The sequence below is a fragment of the Trachemys scripta genome, chromosome 2 (assembly GCF_013100865.1).
Source record: "Trachemys scripta elegans isolate TJP31775 chromosome 2, CAS_Tse_1.0, whole genome shotgun sequence".
Taxonomy (NCBI): Eukaryota; Metazoa; Chordata; order Testudines; family Emydidae; genus Trachemys; species Trachemys scripta.
The window spans coordinates 228014811-228034143 of record NC_048299.1 but is presented as its reverse complement, the minus strand read 5'-3'; positions in this window follow the sequence as shown (position 1 = coordinate 228034143).

The window sequence follows — 19333 nt, the reverse complement described above, 5'->3', positions numbered from 1 at the left end:
CCACCCACCTGGCTCTTCCCAGGGCAACCAGAAGGGTGTCAGGCATGTCTGGCAACAAAAGGTCCTGATCCAGTGTGCAACTCACTCAAAACCAGAGCCTACAGGCCGTCCTCCACCAGAACCCCTTATTAGGAATACAGCAAAAACAAGCATTTCCTGTTATTTACAGGTTGTTCTTTTACAGTTAATGGCCTTCCTAATGCTAGTTATTGCAGTTATATTGAGCTAGATTAGCTGTTGCAATTGTGTCTTGTTAGTAATTTTCCTCTCTCTCCTTTAGCCACCTGACCATGTACTCAGTTCTCTTGACCAAAGTTGAAGCCTACTAATTTTTCCTATACACCAGCAAACAGCCATCCTGTATGCTACAGTTCTATAAAAGCTTTAGATGCTATTCACTGGCTTTTTGTAATCCAAGTAATCATAGGATGTTTAGGCTGTCCTCTACCTACAAATGCATTCTCTCTCATAGCGCACAATATGGCTTCACTGACACTTTTTATTTTCCAATACTATTACAGAGAACAAGTGTATCTGTTACCTGAATCCTACCTACTCCAACAGAAGGCTCATATTGGACTACTGTCTGTTCAATATATTAGTATCCATTATTCGTGGTTTATTCATAGCTAGTGTAAGGACCAAGGTTTCTTGTGCATGTTTCAGCATCCTGTTTCAAAACTCAGGCCTGTGCACAAGTCAGGTGACCAAGCCCAGCCTGTACAGGGGCTACCTGTTCACACAGAAGAGGAAACCTACAAGAAGCAGGAAAAAAAGCAACATAGGGTCCTGTGGCACCTTTGAGACTAACAGAAGTATTGGGAGCATAAGCTTTCATTAGTAAGAACCTCACTTCTTCAGATGCAAGTAATGGAAATCTCCAGAGGCAGGTATAAATTAGTATGGAGATAACAAGGTTAGTTCAATCTACCAGTTGAGGTGTGAACACCAAGTCTTTCACTACGCAAAAGGATAAATGGACACAAGTCAGATATCAGAAATGACAATATACAAAAACCTGTAGGAGAACACTTCAACCTCCCTGGCCACACAATAGCAGATGTAAAGGTAGCCATCTTACAGCAAAAAAAACTTCAGGACCAGACTCCAAAGAGAAACTGCTGACCTCCAGTTCATTTGCAAATTTGACACCATCAGATCAGGATTAAACAAAGACTGTGAATGGCTATCCAACTACAGAAGCAGTTTCTCCTCCCTTGGTGTTCACACCTCAACTGCTAGCAGAGCACCTCACCCTCCCTGATTGAACTAACCTCGTTATCTCCATACTAATTTATACCTGCCTCTGGAGATTTCCATTACTTGCATCTGAAGAAGTGAGGTTCTTACCCACGAAAGCTTATGCTCCCAATACTTCTGTTAGTCTCAAAGGTGCAACAGGACCCTCTGTTGCTTTTTACAGATTCAGACTAACACGGCTACCCCTCTGAAAAGGAGCAGGAAGAGTCTCTAACATTAGCCAGGATAGTGGTAGGCTAAGGAAGCTTGCCAAGATTCAAATGGCTCCTAGTGAAGAGAGCTGGGGAGATACCTGCAGGGGAGGCTTTAGAAAAGGCCAGCCAACAGGACCTGACTTTGGGACAGAACTGTGTTCGGTTATGTCCAGTGCTGCAAAACAGAAAGCAATTGTGTGTTAAAGAGAGAATTGGGGGGAAGTACCAGTGCTGGAAGGGCCAAAGGAATAGTCAATGTATATTTTGTTTTGGGATGTAATAAATGAGACTCTAAGAGGGAGAAAGTTATTTTGAAATGCCTGGAAGCATATGAATTCATCCAAGAGGGGACATTGAGACAAGACTCACCAGATGCTAAGAAGGGGGTTAGCTGACCCCATGGCACTCTGAATCCTATTTGTTTTTTAAACTGTTTCTTCCCTCACTAGCATTCACTAACATTGTCATTCTAGGTTACTTAAGGCACTGAAGTTTCTCCATAGTTCAAATACAAACATCCTTTTTGGTCTGGTATTTTCACATATATCAGGTTTCATGAAAGATGTTTTCAACTGAGCTAAATTTTGATCATGACGACATGATGTGCTATGCCACATTTAAATACTTGCTTAGCTTGTGGGTTCCTTGACTTAGTCCCTGTGCAGCTTTTTAGGTGCACTGAGGTTGAAATAGGATTCCTGTGGAACAAGGCAAGATTTCTGCAGATGAAAAAGCCATTTGATATATTGTACTGTTCGAGAATTAATATGTGATCCCATAATTAAAGACTTCATTGTAAGGCATTGGCACAAGGGGGCAGAATTAAAGTTGAGCGACAACCTTAATTTTGGCGTTTCCTAACTTAAGTACCTAACTGTTCTTCCAACATGGTTTGGGACTTTTTGTATGAAATTTCTTATAGCAAAGATTTTCAATCATCTGTGACAGATTCAAAGCAGTGGTCTACAGGTGAAAGGCTTTGTGTCAGATTACCAAACGCTAGAGCCATCCAGAATCCTGGTCTCATTCTTTCCTTGGAAGTGAGTGCTAACCTCATCAAAGCCCAATCCTGTAAGCCCTTGCACAGATAGTCTCACTGAGGTCAATGGGAACACACTCATGAGTATGGATTTGTAGGATTAGACCCTAAGTACAGAGCTTCCTTTCAGGTTTGATTGCTCTTCTTTATTCAGTTAGATAATAGGCTCTTAGTCCTCACCCAGATCAGCTTCTCATAGCACTATCTGTCACGGGGCACATCTCTCACTGCTGGATCGGCACCTCCTCCTGGTCACTCCGGGGAGTACCTAGAGGCTGGTGCCCCTGTCTGCAGCTTGCATGCCATCACTCCCTGTCTGCGTTTGACTGCAGCCCCTCTCACAGCACCAGGAACCGCAGCGCCCTTTTCACAACTCAAACCCTTTAGCTGTGTCAACATCTGTGTTCCCTCCTTCCGGGGGTTAGTATCTCATTCTAATAGTCCAGCCACTCCTGCAATGGTGACTGGGGGAGACCCAGGCCCACCCACTACTTTTGGTCTCAGCCCAGAGACCTTGTAGATGGCAACCACATGCTGTGTCCCCTCCAACAGTTCAATAGGTTTGCCTAAGCCACCTTCTTCACCCTTACCTCAGGGCCTCAGCATGTCAGTCATAGCAGCCAGCCAGTAACTTCCTCTTGCTCCCCTGCTCCCTGCCAGCAACTACTCTGTCCATGGTGCCACAGGATTCTCAGCCTGCTAGAGACAAATTCCTGACTCCTGAGCTCCCAACAGCCACTGCCTACTCCATCCGAGCAGCTTCTTTTATGTGAGCCCACTGGGCCCTGATTGGTTGTGCCCATCACAGCCTCTCTGGGCTGCTTGGAGGACTCACCTCCACTGCTCACACTCGGAAGTAAATCCTTTTACACCTATATGGGGTAGACACCCCATCACACTATCATTTAGGTAGTAATTATTGAATTTACGAAGTGAGGGATTACCTTATAGCCAAGCCTCCTCCTTTTTCCTGTGAGCTTGGGGACAGCTTTAGCAGAGTTAATCAGACTTTAAAGTCTGAAAAGGATATATACCATTTCTATTATGAATATTTTGGAATTTTTCTTACCTCTTCATTACTGAATAATGAAGAGGTAAGAAAGTCCCATTCATTTTCCACAGAAGCTGTTAGTGTAATTACATATATGCATTTAACACTGTGCAGTTTGACCTTTTATGAAAATAAGCATCTCCCAGAGGGAGACAATTCCAAAAAATGTACTCTGCTATTTACTATTTAATAAACATGGATACGTACCATAGCAACCTCATATGGTAAACATTGGTGCTCTATTTATAATTAAAATACACACCGACACTAGGACACAAGTCTATCTTATTCAAATGTGAAGCACTTATTTCATTATTAAGTAGGTAATTTGTTCCACAGACTTCATTTTTAAAACAGTGCGGGCTAGAAGGAAGTGGTAAGGAAATACACAAGGAAGTTAAGACCAAGAATTTCCTTTGGAAAAGCTGGACACACTTGGTAAAACAGGAAGGTCAATCCTTTGTTATTCTTCCTTTGGTAGAAAGGCTTTGATCAACACATAGAAAGTTTGTCTGGCTATGCCATTACTAAACTCTGTATGCATTATTCCGCACGTAACAGGACCCACAGTCCTTCAGACACTCCAGAATGTATATTCACTTTTCTACATTCTGACTGTATAGTCTGGTGTCTCGAACTTCATTATCCTACACACTGACCTTCTCTTGACAGTTTGTATGTGGCCAATTTACACACCGTAGTTTATTTTAAACTTGTGTGAATATAGAATATTTAGTTTATCCTTGGAAAAAACAGCAGAACTGAGGAAAATGTCCTTCTTCCTATCCCTTCCAATCATTCACTTCCTCCAAGGTCATCTTTCCCTGCCCTGGAACTAACAAGGGGTGGATAGCATCATTTCCTGTTTGTTGAGATGAGATTAGGGAAATCAGGCCAATATAGAAGATTAAAATACCTCATAGAAGGGCTGTGGTGATGGTTCGTGCAGCGCTGGTGAGAAGATGGGGCCTTGGGTCAACATCAACCTCTCCAGCCAACTGAGGAGTGGTGTTGATAGTCTTCCATGGCCACAATGAACAATTTCTTGAAGATTAGGGGAAGCACAAAGCAAGGTAAAAAGGTATAATGAACATCCTAGGGGGAAAAGCCTTAGATTGCATTCCTCTTGTTTAAAATTAGACTCTTTCTGACCTCTGAATTTAGTATGAAAATACAAAGAAAAATAATTGAAAAAAATGTTAGTGAATTAATCCAGTGTCAATATTAAATCAGTGTCATACAAACATGGCCGTGAATAGCAGAGAATGAGTGCCACAAGTAATGCCATATTTCCTAACAAAGCCAGGTGGTTTGCTGCAGTGGGGAATGAAAAAGATAGTAAAGTTAACCTAACATCCTCAGAGAAGTAATACAAATGGGGCACAGAACTGTGATCTAGACCGTGTCTTATAGAAACATGTATGACAATGTCAAAAAAGATGGAGTTCAATGCAGAAACCTAGTCAAAATTATTACTGAAACTGACAATTTCTTTCTTTCTGACTGTTGGATGTGTGTCACTTTATCATCAATAATATTTTTTAAATGCATTACTGATATCCACAAAGTTCCACAAATGTTCTGATACAAAAATACATGACAGCGTAGGAAATTTGGTTCACCTTTTCTACAGGGCAGAATTTTTCAGTGCAACAGTGAAACGCAGAGAGGCCCATTGCCAGCTGGAAAAGGGTTCACTTTGCTGTGTCAACAACTCCTAACAGTTCTGACAAACTCATTGCACTCAACACATAGCTGTCATAGTATTTATCTATAAAGGATGTCATGTGAGATCTTTAATGAAAGCCAGGATCATGCTTGTCATTAATAACATTGCATGATGTATTTGTGGATGATATTTAAGGAATAATGTATGTGTACTGAAAATATATCCTGAGAGTCTGTCTCAAAGTATGAGTTACCAGCAGAGAGAAGTTCTCTCTCAGAGTAGGAATGTTTGTCCATCTAGCTAATTGGCATGTAAATTAAGTATTGTATTGTTTCACAATGGGCTTCCCATCACTGGTGTGACAGAGTGCAGGGAGTTCACAGGTGAGCCTGCACTCTGATCACTCTGGCACTAATTGGCTCTCTGAGAGAGGTCTGATTGGAGAATGAAATGTAATTAATCAGGATAGCAGGCTGGGTGAACTGAAGGATTAATTAGCCCATCAGTTGAGGACTGATAAATAAAAAGGCACAGGAAGGCCATGCAAGGGAGAGTCTGAGCTAGATTAGCTGAGCCTAGAGTCAGAGAGATCTTAACCAAAGGAGACCTTTTCCTCCTCTTGGGCCCTGAGAAAAGGGCTGATGATACAAGGGACATTGTATATAGTGTCGTCACATGAAACTGTAAAGATATCAGTGGAGGGAACATAAACAAACAGCACAGTGTGGATATCCAACTAATGAATTCTGAACTTGTTTCTTTAGGGCAAGGAGTGAACTGCGCCCTGCTATGACTGGTCTGAACTGAATGCTAATAAACAACAGAGATGTGAAATCAACCAGAAAAATAACAGTTGGGGAGAAGAATCTTATCTGAGGGTGCACCTGAAAAGTTTACTGGGGGGGGGGGGGTCAAGACAGACCTTTGTTATCTATTCACCCTGTTGGAGAGTGTGGGGTGTTCATGAATGCGTGGATCCTGCTTTTGACTGAAAACTAGCAACTCTGTCAAAGACTGAATCCTTGGGAGAAAATCTCCTTTATTAAGTCTACATTGATAAATGTAGACCCAGAATTGTGTTTTATGTTTTGTTTTCTATGTATAACCATTTCTATTTGCACTTGTCCTTGCTCACTATCTCTTGAAACTAAACCTTTGATAATAAACTGATGATTGTTTCCCTAGAAATATATTGCAGTGCTGTGATGTTATAAAGGGTCTGATCTTGAGTTGGACCAGCTTAATTTGTACACTGTTCCTTCAGGGATGGCTCACCTGGTAATTTCTGAGAGTGTCCAGTGATGGGGGCTAGACACTGCAGGAAGAAAACACTCTGAGGACTCGGGGGTTGCTGTGTGCCTATCACTAGCCTGCACAGAGACAGTGAGGACTGCAGAGACCTTGAAGTCAGCGGTTGTACAACCAGAGGCTGCTGGTTTCATGGAGCTGAGCCACAGCAGGCAAAGACATAGGGTGACCAGACGTCCCGATTTTATCGGGAATGTCCCGATATTTGCTTGTTTGTCCCGCGTCCCCACCAACGTGCGGGCCGGACACTGGACAAACAAGCAATTTTGCCCTCCCGGAAGGGCTCTTGCCCCCCCTGACTCCGCCCCCTCCATCCCCCATTGGCTCCCTCCCCAAATCCCTGCCCTGGCTCCGCCTCTTCCCCATGCATGTGGCACTCCTCCTCCCTTCCAGGCTTGCTGCTGTAATGGTGGGGCAAGCCTGGAGGGAGGGGGTGGTGGCCGGCTTCCAGTTCCTGGAGCTGGTGAATAGGGGCACTGGGCAGGCAAGGGGGGCTGGCAAGGGGGCTGCCTCCCCAGGAGGTAGATGAGGGGGCTCCGGACCCCAGCAATGGCGGGGGAGAGCAGCTCGGGGCCGCACGAGTGGCCATGTAAAGTTTATCGGCTTGGATGGGACCCAGGCCGGCTCCCCGCCCCACGCCAGCATGTTGCGCCGGCCGCCACAGGCCAGGTAAGGAGCCGTCGCCCTCTCCCCCCTCGTCCTGGCTCCGCAGCTGAGCCCCCCCATCATCCTCCTGGGGGAGCAGCCCCCTTGCCAGCCCCCCTTGCCCGCCCGGTGCCCATACTCACAAGCCACAGGAACTGGAAGCCGGCCACCACCTCCTCCCTCCAGGCTTGCGCCGGCATTCCAGCTGCAAGTCTGGGAGGGAGGAGGAATGCCGCTCAGTTGAGGAGCCGGGGGGACTCGGTTCCTTACCTGGCCTGCGGCGGCCGGCGACACATGCTGACACGGGGTGGGGACGCTACCTTCCTACAGGGCAGGGCGAGGAGCTGTCAGGGGTTCCCCCCCCAGCCGATAAACTTTATGTGCCCACTCGCGCGGCCCTGAGCCGCTCTCCCCCGCCGCTCACTCCAGCAGCTCCTTCCCCGTGGGGCGGCGGGACGTGCCGCATGTGCCCTGGGGGGAGGGGGGCCAGCAGCCACAGCGCGGCCGGCACCTGCAAAACAGCTTTTTTTTTTTTGCTCCGCCACCCCGCCCTGCGCATCCCAATATCCCCGTTTCTCCCCCCCGCCCGTCCCGCTATTTCCCATCAGTGATCTGGTCACCCTACAAAGACAAGACTGCTTCATGCTACGAGCAGATGATGGTGAGGTGCCTCACAATCCTGGGTACCCCTGGGGAACGTCACAGTGATCATTAGGAATAATTATCAGTCTGTTCAGGTGACAGACAGTTGAAGATGAGTCAGGTAATTCATGAGCAGTTCATCAGGAGGCAAAGTGTGCAAGGACTCTCTCTCTCTCTCTCTCTCTCTCTCTCACACACGCACACACACACTTTAGATAAATTGATTTATGTTTCTGCTGCTCTCCTAGTACTAGTGAATACAAAAAAGTTGGCAAAGCCTCCCTAATGTGCGTACACTTATTATTTTCCCTTTTGACTTGCATTACCGAAGTTGTTATATTGGTTTATTTTGTAGTAAAAAACTCAGTGTAGGTATCAACTCAAAACAAGGGAAACTAACTTGTTTGAATGCAGTGCAAATCAGAACTAGCCCAGTCATTCATAATCAATACATAGGTATATCTTGGGGAAAATGTCTCACTTCTTGGAAGACCAGAAACTATACCAAGTCAGGAACCTTAATAGACCTTCCCAAACCAATATAGTGGAGGCTGCCTGGATAACTTTGGATATAATCTAAGGAAAACAATCTTCTCCATACTACCCACAGGTACCATGCAGGAGGAAACTGCTTGACTTAGACAAAACTCCCACGGTCTGTAATGTGACTAGAGCCTGCTCTACACTTAAAAGTTTTGCTAGTATAATTATGTCGCGTCAGAGTATGAAAAAAAAATCATACCTCTAACAAACACAGCTACACTAGGGCTTTTTGCCAGTGTAGATGCAGGTATACTGGAAAGAAGGTCCTTTTGCCAGAATAGCTGTGACATGCCCAGGGTACAATCTGGACTGATGGGTAGCTGTGTCCTCTCAATTCTCCAGTCTGGGGTGCCCTTTACACTGCTTTACCACTCCCGGTCCGCTCACACACAGCCTCCAGCACGTAAGTTACTCCCAGTTATAAGTGTATGATTGCTGCTGTCAGCCACTCTTGAATTACACTGCAGGGCAACACCAGCAAACTCCCACTCCCAGACTTTCCCCAGAAATGTATGTCTTATGCTGCCCACCACCCTGCTGGACAATATAAGCTCATATAAAATCTATCATTATATGAAAAAAATGATATGCACAAATCATGTTATTTCAAATAGTTTCCCAAACACTTCAATTTAAACACACTAGTTTAGATAAAACAATAAAACAAGTGTATTAACTACAAAAGATAGATTTTAAGTGAGTATAAGTAATAAGGCACAAAAGTCAGAAGTGGTTACAAGACAAATAAAAATAAAATGTAACAAATGCCTAACTTAACAACTTAGAGTGAATTCATCACATGCTTCAGCAGTCTTACTGGCTGAACTTCTTTCAGTCAGGATTCTTCCCCCAGTCCAATGCCGCTTCCTTTGTTCTTCAGGTAAAGTGGATGCCATGGGTCGAAAGAGAGAAATCCTTTGAGGCATTTGCTTTCCCTTCATATAGATTTCTCTTCTTCAAGAAGCATCCCCAGCTGGGGTTCAGGAGACAGAAATGGGACAGGAACCCCAAGTTGTTTCTTTGACAAGATGTAGATTTTTTCGCCCAGACCCTCTTTTCTGCTGAAGAGTGGCCACTTAACCAGGTGATGGTCCATTTGATTTCATTGACACCAGGCTGAGGTGTCAGCTTACCTTTTATCTCTGAGGAATTGGTTTGTGGCTGCTCCCCAGACTTTGAGCGTGTCAGAGCAATACCATAGAGAGGAATCTTTTAAGCTTACATACAATGTTGCCATACATGTTTTACCAGGAAAAATAATGATCAGCAAAATATGTGTTTTCAAATGATACCTAACAAGGCATACTTTGTACAAAATTTATCATAATCCTGTAAAAGGGATGAACACAGAGGTTTAGACCGTCACAATAGCATATTTAATTCATGGAACTGGTATAAACTATACTGGAAAACAAACACTTTTGCAAATATAAACTGTCTCCACTAGGAGTGTTTGCTACTAGAGCTATACTAGAGTATAGTTATACTAGCAAACCCTTTCTAGTGTAGACAAAGCCTAGGATACAGCCCCTAATATCTTTCCTGAAATTAAGTATTAGTCTCCTGCATTTACCTGTATACATTATAAGTAATTCTCATTGAAAGAGGAGGATTGAGCCACTCAATGTGGTGTGTGTGTGTGCAAATATGTATATAGGTGTGTGTGTGTGTGTTTGACCTGGTAAATTGAATGGGTAGTATGACTGGATTATTTAGGATGCTTGTACCTTCCAGTCCAGCCCTGGAAACATGGTATTGTACCAAGACAGTCCTGATTGTTAGGCTTTTTGTTTGTTTGTGTATCACAAAGTATGTTAGGCCCTGATCCAGCACTTAAGCGCACACGTACACCATTGTGGCCTACAGGACTACACACAGGTTTAAAGTTACTGATGTGCTTAAGTGTTTTGCTGGATTGGAACTGAACTTTAATGCACATTTCAAAGCATGTATGTGCTTAATGAAAAACAATTTTACAGGAACAGTTTCTTTAGCTAATTACATATTTGGCAACAGAGGGTGAGGGGGTGAAGGAAAGCTATTTTTCCATCTGCAGTAAATCCTGACAGCTGCTTAAAAAGCAATAGTAATGAGAGAGAAAGATCTGTGAAGGGTTTAGAGGTTCTGTTCAGATAAACATCCAAAAAACTTATCCTTACCTTCTCTATACTAAATCTTTCGGATCTGCAAAACTATGCTAGAACCCTTGGCAATAATGGGTGTCTCCTGGGATCTAGGGCTCTTAATGTTTACATTCGTGCCAGAAATATACTCCATCCAGTTTTGTTTTTTTTTTTTTTTACACTGGAGCCCATATACAGTATCATCAAACAATTTCAACCCACATTTGATGGGCATCACATCCTGAAAGAAATCTTTCCAGAATCCCCTTTCTGGGCTTCAAACAACCCCCCAACTTTTCCAATCTCACCATCAGAAGCAAACTCCGCACAGACCAGGACAGACTTACTCAAAGTGGCACCAGACCCCACCAGAACAACAGATGTGAAACCTGAAGACATATCTCCAATGCTTCATGATAAATACCCCCACCAGTGTTCCCTCTAACTTTTTACGTCTATGTGCAAAATGAATTTTGTAATGGACACCAGTATGGAGGTGATGCGTGGCAGGGGTGGAGATAAGGAATTTGGAGTGTGGGAGGGGACTCAGGACTGGGGCAGAGGGTTGGGATTCGGGGGGAGGGCTCTGGGTGGGGAAAGGGGAAGAGGGGATTGGGCTCAGGGCTAGGGCAGAGGGTTGGGGTGTGGGCTCTGGCTGGGGGTGGGAGGGTGAGGGCTCTGGAGTGGGGCCAGGGATGAGGGGTTTGGGGTGCAGGCTGCCTCAGGGCTGTGGTGGGGAGAAAGGACTCCCCTCAGCCCTCTCTCGCCGCAGCAGGTCGGGGACTGGTGAGAGGCGCCTTCCCCTCAGCCACAGCAGCTCTGGCTGGGCTAAGCTGAGGGAGAGGCACTTCTCCCCAGCCGTGGCAGCTCCAGCAGGGCGGGGCCCTTCTCCCCGGCCACAGCAACTCCAGCAGGGCTGGGCTGTGGGAGCGGTGCCTCTCCCTGGCCCCGGCAGCTCCAGCGGGGCCAGGGAAGGGGCGCCTCTCCCCAGCCATGGCACCTTCAGCAGGATTGACCTGGGCAGAGCCGGGGGAAGAGCGCATCTCCCCACCTGTGCAGCCCTTGATAGCCTGCTGCACAACTGCACAAGTCATCTTTCAACATTCACGAGTCCTAGTGAAGACCTGCTAAATTGACCGCCTATCGCTCTCCCATCGACTCCGATACTCCACCGGAACGAGAAGCATAAGGCAAGTTTATAGGAAAGTTTCTCCCATCAACCCAGCACAGTGTAGATACCACAATAAGTCGACCTAAGGTACATCGACTCCAGCTATGTTATTCACGAAGCTGGAGTTGCGTAACTTAGGTCGACTTAACCCCGTACTGTAGACCTGCCCTAAGAGTCCCCAGCTCTGTGAAGGAGGGCCCACTGTTGTATCCACGGCACTTTACAGGAGATGCATCTGGCAGCAGACAATGCAGTGAACACATGCTGCACCTTGTACCACCAGCAGTAAAAAGCACACTAAAAAATGCTCCCTTCAGCATTCTTTCTTCATCTACTGTGGCAGAATCTCCAGGACCCCACTCCTCACTTTCAACAGTAGAAATTACCACATCCAAGGCAGAAGCCAAACTCAAATAGTCTAATGCAGGGGTTCTCAAACTTTATTGCACTTTGACCCCCTTCTGACAACAAAAATTACTACACGACCCCAGGAGGGGGGGACCAAAGCCTGAGCCTGCCTCAGCCCCACCACCCTAGTGCAGGAGCCAAAGCTGAAGCCCAAGGGTATCAGCACCAGGCAGGAGACCTGTAACCTGAGCCCTACCACCCAAGTCTGAAGCCCTTGGGCTTTGGTCCCAGGTGGTGGGGCTTGGGCTTCAGTCCTGAGCCCCAGCAAGTCTAAGCCAGCCCTGGTGACCCCATTAAAATGGGGTCATGACCCACTTTGGAGTCCTGACCCACAGTTTTAAAACTGCTGGTCTAATGGGACCAAACTGTGGGGCATGGATAATCTCCGGCCCAGAATATTAAAGGAACTAGTGCATGAAATTGCAAGCCCAATAGCAAGGGTTTTTAATTAATCCATAAACTTGGGAGGTCATACCCTATAACTGGAGAATTGAAAATGTAGTGCCTATATTTAAGAAAGGGAAAAAAGTGATCCAGAAAACTACAGGCCAGTTAATTTGACCTCAGTTGTATGCAAGGTCTTAGAACAAATTTTGAAAGAGAGAGTAGTTAAGGACATAGGGGTAAATGTTAACTGGGATAACATACAACAGTTTTACAAAAGGTAGATCATACCAAACCAACTTGATCTCTTTCTTTGAGAAGATGACCAATTTTCTAGACAAAATCAATGCAGTAGATCTAATCTACCTGGATTTCAGTAAAGCATTTGCAACAATTCCACATGGGAAACTATTAGTTAAATTGGAGAATATGGGGATTAATATGAAAATCAAAAGGTGTGTAAAGAACTGGTTAAAGGGGAGACTACAATGGGTCATGCAGAAAGGTGACCTGTCAGGCTGGAGGGAGGTTACTAGTGAAGCGCCTCAAGGAGCTTAGTCTTGGGACCCATCTCATTTAGCATTTTCATTAATTACTTTGGCACAAAAAGGTGGGAGTGCGCCAATAAAATTTGCAGATGACACAAAGTTGGGAGATATAGCCAATACAGAGGAGGATTATCTTGAGAACTGGAGTAAGAGAAATAAGGTGAAATTTAATAGTGCAAGGTCAAGCACTTAGGGACTAATGAAAAGAAATTTTGCTATAGGCTGGGGATGTACCGGTTGGAAGTGACAGAGAAGAAGAAAGACCAGGGTGTATTGGTCAATCACAGGATGACTATGAACTGCCAATATGATATGGCCATGAAAAAGGCTATTGTAATCCTAGGATGCATCAGGCAAGCTATTGCTAGTAAAGGTAGGGAGATGTTATTACCATTGTTCAAGGCACTGGTGAAACCTCATCTGGAATCCTGTGTGCAATTCTGGACTCCCATGTTTAAGAAAGATGAATTCAAACTAGAACAGGTGCAAAGAAGGGCTATTTGGATGATCAGACGAATGGAGAACCTGCTTTACAAAAGGCGATTTAATGAACTTGGCTTATTTATCCTAACAAAGGATGAAGGGAGATATGATTCCTCTCTATAAATACATTAGCAGGATAAACACCAGGGAGGGAGAGAGCTATTTAATTTAAGGGCCAATGTTGGCACAAGAACAAATGGATATAAACTGGTCATCAGTAAGTTTAGGCTTGAAGTTAGACCAAAGTTTCTAACCATCAGAGGAGAGAAGTTCTGGAACAGTATTCCAAGGGGAGTAGTGGGTATAAAAAACCTAAATTAATAAGTTTATGGAGGAGAAGCTGTGTTGAGATTGCCCTCAGTGGCATATGGCCCATCTGCGACTGCTATTAGTAAATATCTTCAATGGCTGGAGATGGGACACTACAGGGGGAGGGCTCTGAGTTACTACAGGGAGTTCTTTCCCAGGTGTCTGGCTGATGGGTCTTGCCCATATGCTCAGGGTCTAACTGATCACCATATCTGGGGGCAGGAAAGAATTTTCCCCCACGTCAGACTGGCAGAAACCCTGAGTGGGTTTTGCCTTTCTCTGTAGCATGGGGCACAGGTCACTGGCTCTTTTGAACTACAGTAAATGGTGGAGTCTCTGTAACTTGAAATCTTTAAATCAAGGTTTGAGGACTTCAGTAACTCAGTGGTTATGGGCCTGTTACAAGAGTGTGGGGGTGAAGGTTTATGACCTGCAATGTATAGGCCCGCCCCACTCTGGAGTTCCCGCTGCCGACTCCTGCCAGCTGGGGTCCCCGCGGGTCCAACTCAGCACCCGCTGCTGGCCTGGGGGGGAAAGAATCCCAGGCTGGCAGCAGGCTGAGACCCCAGAGTGGAGGTCGGGCTGAGCCGCTCAGCCTGCCCCGCTCTGGAGTTCCCGCTGCCGGCTCCTGCCAGCCGGGTCCCCGCGGGTCCCACTCAGCACCTGCTGCTGGCCTGGGTGAAGGAACCCCAGCTGGCAGTGGGCTGAGACCTCAGCTGGCAGGAGCTGGGGGCAGAAACCCCAGACTGGCGGCAGGCCGAGCCAGTCACTGCTCTGGGGTTCTGGCTGCTGGCCCCTCGCCAGAAGGGGTCTCTACCGCGCAGCTCCACTCACCTTGCTTCCGGTTGGAAGCTCTCTTGCAGACAGGGTCCAGGCCTCCAGCCCTGCTCAGGCCTACCAGCTATCCTACTCCACTCACCTCAGCTGCCAATCTTGGTTTCCAGCCCTTGCTCATCCTGCTTTCGGGCCTGGAGTCCCAGCAGGCCACCCTTTACATATAACAGTAGTTTGGTTATATATTATAGACTTATAGAGAGACCTTCTAAAAAGCGTTAAAATGTATTACTGGCACGCGAAGCCTTAAATTAGAGTGTATAAATGAAGATTCGGCACACCACTGCTGAAAGGTTGCTGACCCCTGGACTAGATGATCACAATGATCCCTTCTGGCCTTAAAGCCTATGAGCTCTGCATCCTAGCACTCTAGAGAGGAGCCAGGCCATGATTTGGACCACAGAGTGTATCAAAATAGTAGAAGGCTTGGTCCACACTTAAAAATTTGATTAACTTAGCTATGTCGTTCAGGACTGTTAAAATTTTGTGCCCTGAGTGCCGTAATTAAGTTGACCTAACCCCTAGTGTAGACACAGCTAGGTCGATGGAAAAATTCTTGGAGAGATGGATTAAGTACAACAATGGAAAAACCCTTTATGTCGATGTAGGAAACATCAACAGTATGGTGCCGACAACAGCACAGCTGCAACGCCGTAATGTAGACATACGCTAAGTTATGCAGGACCAAATTCTGCCCTCAATTATGCCATGAACCCTATATGGATGTCAGTTATAACTTCAGGGTAACCCAGGTGCAACTGAAGACAGAATTTGGCCCATAGTGTAATGATAAAACACAAAAATAAGGACCTGGATCTATGTAGACATCAGTGATACAATAGCTAGCAACCTTTGATCATATACTTAAGATATCTTGAAAATTTCTTAGAAAGGTCTTCAATGTGTCTTATTTACCAGTTGGGGGCTCAAGCATTCTGCATTTATTGAGGATTCTGTCTGTTAGCATATATAATCATAAGCATTCAGCTACAGACTTCCTGGATGATTGAGATACAAAAGGAGCACTTAAAGATGATAAAGTCATTGCGGAGAAACTAAATGAATTCTTTGCTTCAGTCTTCACGGCTGAGGATGTTAGGGAGATTCCCAAACCTGAGCCGTCCTTTGTAAGTGACAAATCTGAGGAATTGTCACAGATTGAAGTGTCACTAGATGAGGTTTTGGAATTAATTGATAAACTTAACAGTAACAAGTCACCGGGACCAGATGGCATTCACCCAAAAGTTCTGAAAGAACTCAAATGTGAAACTGCAGAACTATTAACTATGGTTTGTAACCTGTCCTTTAAATCGGCTTCTGTACCCAATGACTGGAAGATAGCTAATGTAACATCAATATTTAAAAAGGGCTCTAGAGGTGATCCCGGCAATTACAGACCAGTAAGTCTAACGTCAGTACCAGGCAAATTAGTTGAAAAATAGCAAAGAATAAAATTGTCAGACACATAAAAGAACATAAATGGTTGGGCAAAAGTCAACATGGTTTCTGTAAAGGGAAATCATGTCTTACTAATCTATTAGAGTTTTTGAAGGGGTCAGCAAACATAGAATCATAGAATCATGTGAACAAGGGGGATCCAGTGGACATAGTGTACTTAGATTTCCAGAAAGCCTTTGACAAGGTCCCTCACCAAAGGCTCTTACGTAAATTAAGTTGTCATGGGATAAGAGGGAAGATCCTTTCATGGGTTGAGAACTGGTTAAAAGACAGGGAACAAAGAGTAGGAATAAATGGTAAATTTTCAAAATGGAGAGGGGTAACTAGTGGTGTTCCCCAAGGTCCTAGGACCAATCCTATTCAACTTATTCATAAATGATTTGGAGAAAGGGGTAAACAGTGGCAAAGTTTGCAGATGATACTAAACTGCTCAAGATAGTTAAGACCAAAGCAGACTGTGAAGAACTTCAAAAAGATCTCACAAAACTAAGTGATTGGGCAAAAAACAGCAAATGAAATTTAATGTGGATAAATGTAAAGTAATGCACGTTGGAAAAAATAACCCCAACTATACATACAATATGATGGGGGTTAATTTACCTACAACTAATCAGGAAAGAGCTCTTGGAGTCATCGTGGATAGTTCTCTGAAGACGTCCACGCAGTATGCAGCGGCAGTCAAAAAAGCAGACAGGATGTTAGGAATCATTCAAAAAGGGATAGAGAATAAGATGGAGAATATCTTATTGCCCTTATATAAATTCATGGTACGCCCAAATCTTGAATACTGCGTAGAGATGTGGTCTCCTCATCTCAAAAAAGATATACTGGCATTAGAAAAGGTTCAGAGAAGGGCAACTAAAATTATTAGGAGTTTGGAACGGGTCCCATATGAGGAGAGATTAAAGAAGTTAGGACTTTTCAGCTTGGAAAAGAGGAGACTAAGGGGGGATATGATAGAGATATATAAAATCATGAGTGGTATAGAGAAAGTGAATAAGGAAAAGTTATTTACTTGTTCCCATAAAATAAGAACTAAGGGTCACCAAATGAAATTAATGGGCAGCAGGTTTAAAACAAATAAAAGGAAGTTGTTCTTCACACAGCGCACAGTCAACCTGTGAAACTCCTTGCCTGAGGAGGTTGTGAAGGCTAGGACTATAACAGAGTTTAAAAGAGAACTAGATAAATTCTTGGAGGTTAAGTCCATTAATGGCTATTAGCCAGGATGGGTAAGGAATGGTGTCCCTAGCCTCTGTTTGTCAGAGGGTGGAGATGGATGGCAGGAGAGAGATCACTTGATCATTACCTGTTAGGTTCACTCCTTCTGGGCACCTGGCATTGGTCACTGTCGGTAGACAAGATACTGGGCTGGATGGACCTTTGGTCTGACCCAGTATGGCCATTCTTATGTTCTTATGTATTTCCACAGATCTGTACTACAAAGCTCCAACATCTACAAGGTATTAACCAGATAAGCTAACAAAAATCTGATGTGTAAGTATCTTTATTTATTTCCCATCACTTATTAGCTTCTGTCAACTTTTGGATATGTCCTACATTAATGATCAGAACATATTCATTCTAAATTATTTTTTTAGTATCTGAAAACATTCCAAGCAAAAGCAAAACTGCCTTGAGATAAAATAAATAATCCTTACTGGTCCCTGAACACTTGTGACTTTAGTATTAGATTTCAGATAGTCACTAGAAACATTCATAGGGGCAAACTGTACAGTTCAAAATGAAAATAAACATATATAGTAAGGCAGAAAACAATTACCAAATTTTCTGGCTCCTTTTTTTTTTGTTTTGTTTATAGAATAAATTCAAAGGAAATCAACTTTAATATCCAACAGCTCTTTTCAGACCTAAAATAAGAACTGTTTGTACACATCTGTTAGTGTCTGCAGAATTTAATGCAAGCATAAATACTTCATCATTACAGCTCTGAAGTAATTATAACATCTTGCCTCAATTAGTCCCTCACCTCTGTTTGTTACACTATCTAATTATTCTTTGTGATTTTTGTTTCAGATTTTCCAACTAAAATTTACTGGGGCCCAAATTCTAAATGGAGTGGTTACAATTGTGCCAAAATGCTTTTTTTTTTGGCAACCAGTTTGAAAAACTGACCGCCCACTGTAAGTTAAAAGTAAAAACTTTTAATTCTGCTCGTCTGTCTGCTGATAGTTTATGTAATAGTCAGCAAGGGATTGAAAGTAATCTGTGCGAGACAGCACAGCCTAGTGGCTATTAATCAGTTTACTGCTTTAACACAGAATTTTCTATTATTCCACAAAATATGTGCTCAAAATCCCCAAAGTTAACTCATTAGGAAACATCTGACTGAGAATCTAGCCTAACAAAAGCCTGGTGTTGGTCTGTGCAGAGAGGAAACTTCCAAATCATACTGTATCTTAAGACAATGTTCCTGTTAATTTCCTAAGGATCACTATGTGATGTAGAATCATTAAGAAACTTTAAGGTGAACTGAAATACTTTTTGGTCCACCTTGGACAAAATCCTCTAGTCCTTACTCCAGCAAAGTTCCCATCAAAGTCAGTAGTGATCTTGTCTGACTTCAAGCTGCAGGAGTTAGTCCTAAACTATTTATTGTGAAAATACAGAAGGCAAGATGACCTGTGGAACTTAACCACAAAAGATATAGTAGCACATGCAGTGGTGGATTAGCCACCAGGCCAACAGGGGCCCCGGCCAATTGTGGGGCCTGGAAAAATGTGTGGCCCTGCATCCTGACCTGCTCTTCCCACCTGGCACTCCTGCCAGGGAGTGGAGTCAGGGTGCAGGGGCTTCTCCTGATCCCCAGCAGAAGCGCCAGATGGGTGGGGAGCACAGGGCAAGTCCCCATGCTCCAAACCCACTCCCTGGCAGGAGTGACCAGCAGGTGGAGAAGGGCAAGCTCCACGCCCCGACCCTGCTCTCTGGCAGGAGCGCCAGGCGGAGCAGGTCGGGGGTGCACATTTTTCCAGGGGCCACCCAATTGGCGGGGCCCCTGGGCTCGGGCCCCATTAGCCTAGTGGCTAATCCACCACTGCTATTCACTCTTCATCGCTGCCCACTACCGCTGCTGTGCCATCCTTCACTCTGCTACCATTGGCTGCTGTGCTGTCACTTTCTCTGCAACCACCTGCCTCTCTACTGCAATCTTTGCCATGTCCCATCACTTAACCCAGCTCATCAGTGATTTCCCCAGTTAGCATGGAACCTCGCTGCTAGTGCAAGATGGGCAGTCTCTTCCAC